This window comes from Nicotiana sylvestris, chromosome 6 (genome assembly GCF_000393655.2).
Source record: "Nicotiana sylvestris chromosome 6, ASM39365v2, whole genome shotgun sequence".
NCBI classification, from domain to species: Eukaryota; Viridiplantae; Streptophyta; class Magnoliopsida; order Solanales; family Solanaceae; genus Nicotiana; species Nicotiana sylvestris.
Window position 1 is genome coordinate 27,563,975 of NC_091062.1, and position 10,547 is coordinate 27,574,521.

Sequence of the window (10,547 nt, forward strand, 5' to 3'; positions counted from 1 at the left end):
CATACAGACACGCTTAAACATGAAAGAGAGAGATTGTCATGCTAATCAGTAGAAGAATCTAGTGTAGAAGAATTTAAAAAGCTCAGAATTGTGTGCAAACAAAGAAATTCAGACTTAGTTCATAGACTTAGAGATTAGTCTGAGAGAGTTAAGGGTTCTAAAATAGAACCCAAGTTCAATCACAGGATCAAACCTTGACAGAACCCCTAATTCTAGGGTTTCCACCTCGAGTCGAGTACAGAGGTGAGGAAGCAAGTAGTCAAAACAAGCTCAGAGATTTCTTTCAGAAACTCATGAGAAAACAAGCAAATACCATTGAAAGTTCCAAGCAAACAAAGTGAAGAAACTAATCCGAAGCATAATGAGAGTAGAAGAAATAGTATAGGAGAACATGCTTAAACGGATCTTTTAGAAGGAACTTAGAACAAGGTAAAGTAGAAGTGAAATAGTAAACACTTAAGAACATGGTAGAAGGGTACAGTAGCCAAAGCATATCAGAAAAATAATAGAACATAATGATAAAGCATATGAGAACATAGTATAGAAACACAGTAGAAGAAAGAACGGAACACAGTAGAACAACATGCATGATAAAGGGAAAACATAAGAACGCAGTAGAAGAACATGCGTGGTAGAAAAGAAAACATAAGAACATAGTATAGAAAAATACACGCAAAGAAAAGGAAAAGAAAAGTAAGAGAAACATTTCGAACATTTTCAGAAAACCCTAAATCGGAAAGAAGTAACTTTAAAAGTAATTTTTGAAAAAAAAGTTGGGGGAATCGTTCAAGAACTCAAATAGAGCATAGATATATAACAAATCTAAGAAAAAACAGAGAAAACCTCGAATAGTTAGGGTTTCATAGGAACCCTAAAATGAGAAAGGCTTTGAAGAGGTCCGATCTGAGTCGGAGAAGTCAGAGACAGGCTCATATGACTAGGATACGCCGAAGCAAAGCCGGAGATGGCCGTGAAACCTTGAATTTGCAGAGGTTTGGGTGAATACCTTCAAGGTCAGGCCTCGAATCTTCAAGTATCAAGCATATAAGAGCAAGGACAGGTGAGTATAGGGCTCTCATTGCCTGAGAAGCCATAGATTCTGGTGGGTATCCAGGTTGAAGACGGTGAGAGGCGGCTAGGGTTAGGGAATGTTCGAGAGAATTTGGGAGAGAGGGGGGGTTTAGAAGCGGCTTTTGGTGAGAAAATGGGATAGGGTTGGTGGGGGTTGTTGAATTAAAAAAGGAAAGAGGGAATTCTGGCTGTTGATCAAAATGATCAACGGCCTGGTTCAAAAGGGAAAGCAAGGCGGGTAAAATAAACGGGTTAGGGGCGGGTAATTTTAGGAATTCGACTGGTCCGTTTGAATTGGAAGTGGGGTTTAATTGTGGGGGGGGGGGTTGATTTAGGATATAATTGAAATAAAATAGGGTTAGGTTTTAAATAGCCAGTTTTTCCTTTTTTATTTTATAAAAATAGTAACATGCTTTCTGAAAAATAAATTAAAGGTACTAACTTAATTAATAATATATAAATATTACATTAAAAATACTGGAACCAATTTCATAAGTATAAAATGCAATTAAATCTTAAAATAGGCTAAAATTGCAATTATATGCAATTTAGCCTTAAAATACTAAATAAATTTGTAAAAATGTGTAGAAATTACTTGAGCTATATTGTGGTATAAATGTGAGAATAAAATAAGTTATTTGTCAAAATGATGATTTTGGGAATAATTATTAGTTTTTGTACTACCAAAATGGGCAATAAATTGATTTAAAAAATCTTTTACAAATTAGGAAAAATACTAAAATACTTGGGCATACTTATATATGCATATATATATTCTATTTTGAAAGTATTTTGCATATATATAATACATAGGAAAAAATTGGGTATCGATAGCTGCCCCTCTTTACCCGAGAAAGATGAAAGAGTTGTCGGGTAAAGATATGATGACCAATTTGACTAAATGAAATGGTTTGAAGAATCTGACCGTGCTCTAGTTCTTGAGCTGCCTACATATCCCTGGTCTTACAGGAATCAGGCCATATGTAGTTTAGGATCCGTTGGCGGAATATGCCGATGGAGATTTTTTCAAGAACGGACGAGGTATTTGGGTTGGGATGGATGGTTAAAGTCTAGTAGAGCTGTGGGAACCAGAGCGGGATCGCTCCTGCTAAGACAGTTGTTGCTCGCTGGTTTACCTACAAATAAGTAATACAAGTGTATATGGTGCGAAAAATTTAAACATGATGCAATTTCCCGTCGGACCTTGAATGCTGTCTTTGGATGGTTAGGATGACGTCCTGGGCCATGAAGTGTATGATAAGGATTCGGAGGCCATGAAATGATGTTCTAGGGTTATGAGAATGATGCCTCCGAACCATTATGCCTTTGAATAATGATATGCAAAAATTAGAAGGGGTCCTCAGGCCATGAAATGGCGTTCTCGGGCTATGAAAATGGTGCCTCTGAACAATGACTCCTTTGGACAATTTGGCGATATTTCAGCCCATGAGATGCAATAGGTGGCGATCTTTCAGCCAATGAAATGCAATAAGTGGCGATCTTTCAGCCAATACCGATGTGAAATAAAAGTGGCGATATTTCAGCCAATGCAAGATGTAAATAAAAGGTGGCGATATTTCAGCCGATGTAGGTGGAGGTAGAGCTTAACCTCGGAAGGCAGAGTGGTAGCCTTACGCAATGCAGAGAAATGCAGATGGAGACAGAGCTTAGTTTCGGAAGGCAGAATGGTAGACTTATGCAATGCAGAGAAATGCAGATGGAGATAGAGCTTAGTCTCGGAAGGCAGAATGGTAGCCTTATGCAATGCAGAGAAATGCAGATGGAGACAAAGCTTAGTATTGGAAGGCAGAATGGTAGCCTTATGCAATGCAGAGAAATGCAGATTGAGATAGAGCTTAGTCTCGGAAGGAAGAATGGTAGCCTTATGTAATGCAGAGAAATGCAGATGGAGATAGAGCTTAGTCTTGGAAGGTAGAATGGTAGCCTTATGCAATGCAGAGAAATGCAGATGGAGACAGAGCTTAGTCTCGGAAGGCAGAATGGTAGCCTTATGCAATGCAGAGAAATGTATATGAAGACAAAGCTTAGTCTCGAAAGGAAGAATGGTAGCCTTATGCAAGAAGTAAAAGGGCAAAAAAATGACAATAGAATTTCTAAGCTGATAGCGGATTGCGATATTGCGATTGTTGAGGATACTGTGTCTGTTGGGGATACTGCGTGCGGATAGCAGCTGTGAGTAAGTGCAACGGTTTTGAGAGTAGTATTTCTGAGCGATGTGAGTCTCGTGAGCATATAGTATATTTGATGATTTTGCGACTCAAGTGCATGCTCGGCTCTGTTTCGGTGATACTGTGCGTATCATTGGGGTAGTGTTGCTAAACAAAGCAATTTTGGTAACAGACATGCACGATTTATTAAAAATATAACATAAATACATAATCGAGAATAGTTTTCTTTAGATGATCCGACGACTGCGACGTGGTTCAAGACATTACAACTTCTCTTGCTCTGGAATTTTGAGGGTCCTCCTCAAAATTTTGCCCCAGTTTACTAGGCTGCTACTTCTGAAGGCTACTTGCGGCAAATGGCTTAAATCAACTTCGGAATTTTGAGGGTCCTCCTCAAAATTCTTCCCCAGTTTCTAATTGCGGGGGAAATGAAAATTTTATTGCATTGTAACCGAACCCATAGGGCTGTCTACGTATCCCCTCTTAAACGGGAATCAGGTCAGGCATAGTTCAAATAAATAAGGGAAGCATAAAGATTACACATAATATCGCTTGACTGCATCTGGATTGATTGGCTTTGGCCAAACGTCTCCGTCCATTTCTACGAGTATAAGGGCTACTCCTGTTAGAACCCAATGAACCATGTACGGACCCTGCCAGTTGGGAGAGAATTTCCCTTTGGCTTCATCTTGATGCAGAAAAATTTTCTTTAACACCAACTGCCCTGGTGTGAATTGTCTTAGCTTGACTCTTTTGTTGAATGCTCTAGACATTCTGTTCTGATAGAGCTGACCGTGACAAACTGGATTCATTCTCTTTCCTTCTATAAGAGCTAGCTTCTCGTAGCAATTTTCACCCATTCTGCGTCGTCGAGCTCTACTTCCTGTATGATCCTTAAGGAAGGAATTTCCACCTCGGCGGGAATGACTGCCTCTCTACTGTAAACCAGCATATGCCCCAGTTGATGTGCGGACTGTGGTACGATACCCCAATAGAGCAAACGATAGCTTTTCGTGCCACTGCTTATGCTTCTCTATCATTTTCCTCAGTATCTTCTTGATATTCTTGTTGGCTGCCTCCACGACTCCGTTCATCTGAGGTCTGTAAGCTGTAAAATTCTTGTGTTTGATCTTGAAGGTTTCACACATGGATTTCATCAATTCACTATTGAGGTTGGAGCCATTATCAGTAATGATTGACTCTAGAATTCTGAACCGGCAAATGATACGATCAAGGACGAAATCCGCCACGACTTTCTTAGTCACTACCTTGTAAGATGTTGCTTCAACCCATTTGGAGAAATAATCAATTGCTACTAGGATAAACTTGTGCTCGTTTGATGCGGCGGGTTTGATCGGTCCGATAACATCAATTCCCCAAGCGGCGAACGGCCATTGTGAGCTTGTTGCATTAAGCTCATTTAGAGGTACCTTTATCATGCCTGCATGTATCTGATAGTGGTGGCATTTATGAACATACAGCATGCAGTCCGTTTCCATAGTCATCCAAAAGTAAACAGCTCGGAGTATTTTTTTTCCAAGACAAAGCCATTCATATGCGGACCGCAGGTCCCAGCGTGAATTTCCTCTAGTAGCCTGGATGCCTCCTTTGCATAGACACATCTTAACAATCCTAAATCAGGAGTTCTCCTATATAGGATTCCTCCGCTGTGAAAAAAATTGTTCGACAATCTTCGAAGTGTACACTTTTGAATAGGGTTTGCAAGCTCTGGGTATTCTCCTTTTGCCAAGTATTCCTTGATATCATGAAACCAAGGTTTTCCATCCGCTTCTTCTTCGACATGAGCATAGTACGTTGGCTGATCATAGATCATTACCGGAATAGGGTCAATGAAATTCCTATCTGGGTGTTGTATCATGGATGATAGGGTAGCCAATGCATCGGCAAATTCATTCTGAACCCTCAGGACATGCTGGAACTCTGTCTTTGTGAACCTCTTCCTCAACTCCTGTACATGATGCAGATAAGGGAGTATCTTGGAGTTCTTGGTTGCCCATTCTTCTCGGACCTGATGTATAAGCAAGTCTGAATCCCCGAACACTAGAAACTCTTGGACGTTCATGTCAATGTCCATCTTGAGTCCCAAGATGCAGGCTTCATACTCAGCCATGTTGTTGGTGCAAGGGAATCTGAGTTTGGCAGACACCTGATAATGCTGACCGGTTTCTGACACTGGAACTACTCCTATGCCAACTCCTTTGAAATTTGCTGCTCCATCGAAAAACATTCTCCAACAATCATAGGATTCTACAATGTCTTCTCCTATGAATGACACCTCTTCGTCAGGAAAATACGTTTTTAGGGGTTCGTATTCTCTGTCCACGGGATTCTCGGCAAGATGATCTGCCAAAGCCTGTCCTTTGATTGCTTTATGAGTTACGTAAATAATGTCGAATTCACTCAGCAGGACTTGCCACTTGGCTAGCTTGCCAATGGGTATGGGCTTCTGAAAGATGTACTTCAACGGATCCATCCTTGATATGAGATACGTTGTATAGGCACAGCAATAGTGCCTTAACTTCTAAGGTACCCAAGTCAAAGCATAGTAGGTGCGCTCTAACAGAGAATACCGGGCTTCGTACGGGGTGAACTTCTTGCTAAGCTAGTATATGGCCTTCTCCTTCCTCCCCGTTTCATCATGTTGCCTAAGAACACAACCGAACGCTCCATCTAGCACTACAAGGTAGAGTAATAGGGGTCTACCTGGTTGGGGCGGGACCAAAACGGGCGGTGTTTATAGGTACTCCTTGATCCTTCGAAGGCCCTCTGGCAGTCATCAGTCCATTTGGTAGTAGCGTCCTTCTTCAACATCTTAAAGATTGGCTTGCAAATGATGGTAGATTGAGCTATGAACCGGCTGATGTAGTTGAGTCTCCCCAAGAAACTCATTACGTCCTTCTTGTTCTTTGGCGGTGGCAAATCTTGAATAGCTTTGACCTTTGATGGATCCAGTTCTATTCCTCGGCGACTTACAATGAAACAAAGTAGTTTTCCGGCAGGAACCCCAAATGCGCATTTTGCTTGATTCAGTTTTAGGTTGTACCTTCGCAGTCTATTGAAGAACCTCCTTAAATCTTCCATGTGATCAGTGGCTCTTTTGGACTTGATGATGACATCATCCATATATACCTCTATCTCCTTGTGTATCATATCATGGAAAATGGTGGTCATGGCCCTCATGTAGGTGGCCCCGGCATTTTTTAGGCCGAATGGCATCATCTTGTAATAGTACATTCCCCACAGCGTGATTAAACTCTATTTTCTCAGCATCTTCTTCATCCATCCAGATCTGATGATACCCAGCAAAACAATACATAAATGACCGCAACTAGTGCTTGGCGCAATTGTCAATCAGGATGTGTATGTTTGGCAAGGGGAAGTCGTCTTTTGGACTGGCCTGATTGAGATCTTGGTAGTCGACACAGACTCTGACCTTCCCGTCCTTCCTTGGTACCGACACTATGTTGGATAATTACGTCGGATATTCTACTACCCTGAGAACCTTGGCTTTGACCTGCTTAGTGACTTCTTCTTTGATTTTCAAACTCCTAACAGGCTTGAATTTTCTGAGTTTTTTCTTTACCGGCGGACATGTTGGATCAGTTGGTAGTTTGTGTGCCACAATAGATGTACTCAGGCCGATCATGTCATCATACGACCAGGCGAATATGTCCTCATATCCCCTTAGAAATTCTATGTAGTCTTCCTTTTCTGACGGTGACAAATGACGTTGATTCGTGTTTCTTTGACGTTCTGTGAATCTCCCAGGTTAACAATTTCAGTCTCATCCAGATTGGACTTAGGTTTGTTCTCAAAATTCTCGACTTCTTTAACAATTTCTTCCGGTATTTCATCTTCCTCTGAATATGTGTCCATTTCTTGTGTTGTCTCATTGCATATCACAGTCTTCAGTTCATCAAAATAAGTAATAGTAATGCTGTATAAATAAAGTAAATGAGAGAAAATAATAAGAGTAAGATTTATAGGGAAAATCAAAATGCTTTGATAAATTCCATAACTGTTTTGAACATTGAAGAATCTTATTGAGAAATTTTAAAATGAGAAAGGAAAGTCAACTAATAAAAGATAGTGCATGATGCTTGTTCAGCCTTGCTACCCCGAGGCTTTCCGGGCTCTGGTGGTTCTGATGGTCCAATTATTGAGGCATGCTCTTCGACTTATAGCCTGTATGGAAGGGCCTTTCTCCCCCTCCTCCTCGAAAATGACACAACAATCCATGTCATCATCTTCCACGAACAAATTCCTCATTGCTGCCAGTGCTTCCTATTCTTCTGACCCATAGATAACATCGGCTGGCTAGAAAGTCTACTTCAAATGTGGTATTGCCTTCTCCAGTGGGTAGTAAGGGTCGCGCCATGGTGGCTACCAGTTGTTGAACTCTTCCCAAGTGTACTCGTATCCCAGACCAAAAGTGGTGCCATATTTCTTCAGCTTGATAGGTTTGGCGATTCCTTGGAGGTTCTTACCAAGTCCCTTGCCAGGTTCATATCTCTAGTTCAATATGCTTTCAATTTTGTTATCCCACCATTTGTCCTTATCAATGGCGTTGACTCGCTCGATGTGGTGATAGGTCTCTCCGCCTATCTTTCTCCTACCTCTGATCGCTGGGATGGTTTGACGACTGTATATGGGATTGGTACCATCACCGTGAATGATCGCCTCTTGGTGATTCCACTCAAACTTCACTGCCTGATGTAGGGTTGATGCTACAGCCCCAGCGGCATGAATCCAGGGCCGTCCCAAAAGTAAGTTGTAATATGCTAACACGTCTATTACTTGAAATTCAATATCAAACCAAGTAGGGCCCATCTGCAAACACAAGCTAATTTCCCCAATAGTGAACATTTGGGAACCATCGAAAGCTTTGACATTGATGGCCCCATCCTTGATCTCATGCAGCCTCTTTCCCATGTCCTTAGTGTTACCAATGGACAAATATTAAGGCTAGACCCTCCGTCAATCAAGATTATGGTGAAGAAATAATCCTCGTATTGCACAGTGATGTGCAACGCCTTGTTGTGACTCAACCCTTCTGGTGGAAACTCATCTTCATGAAAAGTGATCTTGTGACTCTCCAATACCTACCCTACATGGTTTCCTTCTCTCCTCCAGTGATGTTGCTCAGTACATATGCCTCACTCAGCACCTTCAACAAGGCGTTCTTATGTGCATCGGAGTTTTGCAGCAAAGCTAGAATAGAGATTTGTGTTGGTGTTTTGTTCAACTGATCAATGACTGTGTACTCCTTTGCTTGTATCTTTCTCCAAAGATCATCGGGACCGATTTCAGTGATAGTCGGTCGACCAAAGGCCTGCTTACTCGACTCAGCTAAATATTCCGGAGTATAAACCCGGCCGATTCTTGTCATACACTGTGCTGCAACTGTTTCCCGAATTTAGCTTTCCCTTTCCTTCTTGCCTCAGCTGTGAAATCCCAGGGTATGGCATTCGTATAGAACGGTGTTGTGCCCGACATTGCTACTGGGATGGGCACCTTTACTCAAATGGCAACTTCCTAGAGCATGTACTTTGAAGGGTAAAACCACAACTTCAAAAGGTGCGGGTGTGTTTGCTGGAGACCCAAACTCGACCTTAATTGGTGTTGGCATCTTTGTGGGGAGTGGTGCTTCAAACTCAAGTGGTACATACATGTTTACCTCGGCATCCCCAGAAGGCTGAGTCTGGACGACAATCAGATTGAGGGTGACTATTGGCTTCTTTGGTTCGTCACCTTCTATGATTAAACGGATCGATCCTTTGGGATCCCAATCATCCTCTATTTCAATCATGTGAGCACCTCCACCCTTATGGTCCGGCAGGGGGTTGTTTCGAACATTCGGAGTAGGCTCTTTTGCTATAATGATCTTGTTATCGATCAGAGTCTGGATCTTATCTTTCAGAGAGCGGCATTCATCAATGGTATATCCCTTCATGCTAGAATGGTATGCACATGATTTGTTTTGATTGACCCACTAAGAAGGGTTTTCAAGGGTTATAGCAGGAACTGGGGTGATGTAACCAGTAGCTTTGAGCCTTTCATACAGCTGGTCAATCGGTTCAGCAATGGCAGTATACTGTTTGGGGGGTCTGCGGTCAAAATTCGATCGAGGTCTAGGAAAGTTTTGACGTATGGGAGGTGATTGATAGTGGGATGGATGAGCATTGTAGTCTTGGTAGACATGTGCGGGTTGGGAATATCTGGGTGAAGTAGGTTGATATGGGGGTGATTGGTAAGCAGGTGGTGGAGTTTGGTAAGAGGGTGAGGGTGCTTGGTAATTCGGGGTAGGCTGATATATGAGTGGAGGTATCGGATAGTATTGGTATTTTATAGGGGATTTGGCTCTTTGTGCAACCATTATGGCACCTACGTCCCTTTTCTTGGATGTACCACCAGACTGTAAAGCCTTATTGGTAGCTTGCAAAGCTTCAAAATTCATAACCATACCACTTTTGATGTCTTCTTCAATCCTTTCACCTAGCTTGATGATGTCAGAAAATTTATGGCTTTCAATTAACATCAACCTTTCATAGTACTGTGGGTCTTGATCTCGGACAAAAAACATATTCATTTGTTCCTCTTCTAAAGCTTGTCTGACCTTAGCATCTTCTGGTCTCTAGCGAGTAGCATACTCGCGGAATGTCTCCGTGGGTTTCTTCTTTAGGTTGTGGATGTAGAACACATCTGGCGCATTTTCTATGTTGAATCTGAACCTTTCCATGAAATCGGACGCCATGCTTACCCAGTTCAACCACTTCTTCGGATCTTGGCTAATATACCAAGACAGAGCATCTCCCTTTAGACTCCTCATGAAAATTTCATGCGAATCTTTTCGTCCTTCCCTACTCCGACCAGCTTGTCGCGGTATGTTCTCAGATGGACTCTCGGATCCCCTGTACCATCAAATATCTCGAACTTAGGAGGTTTGTACCCTTCAGGCAGTTCGACATCCGGTTGTATGCAAAGATCTTCGTAGCTCAACCCTTCAATCCCTTTGCTTCCTTCGATACCCTGAATTCGACTAGTCAATTTCTTGAGTTCCGTAGCCAGGGTTCTGATGAGTAAGTCTTTATCATCAGATTCGGGTGTTCTTGAGACAGGTTGGGTGGAGTGTGGCATGGTTTCCACATAGATGGGGGTGTTATGGTGGGCGTGAAAATGATCATTTGTGGAATTTAGAGGTTGTGGGATGTGCAGTGGAGTATTGCTGGATGTATGGCATGTATTGAAGTGGTGGTGAGGAGCGGG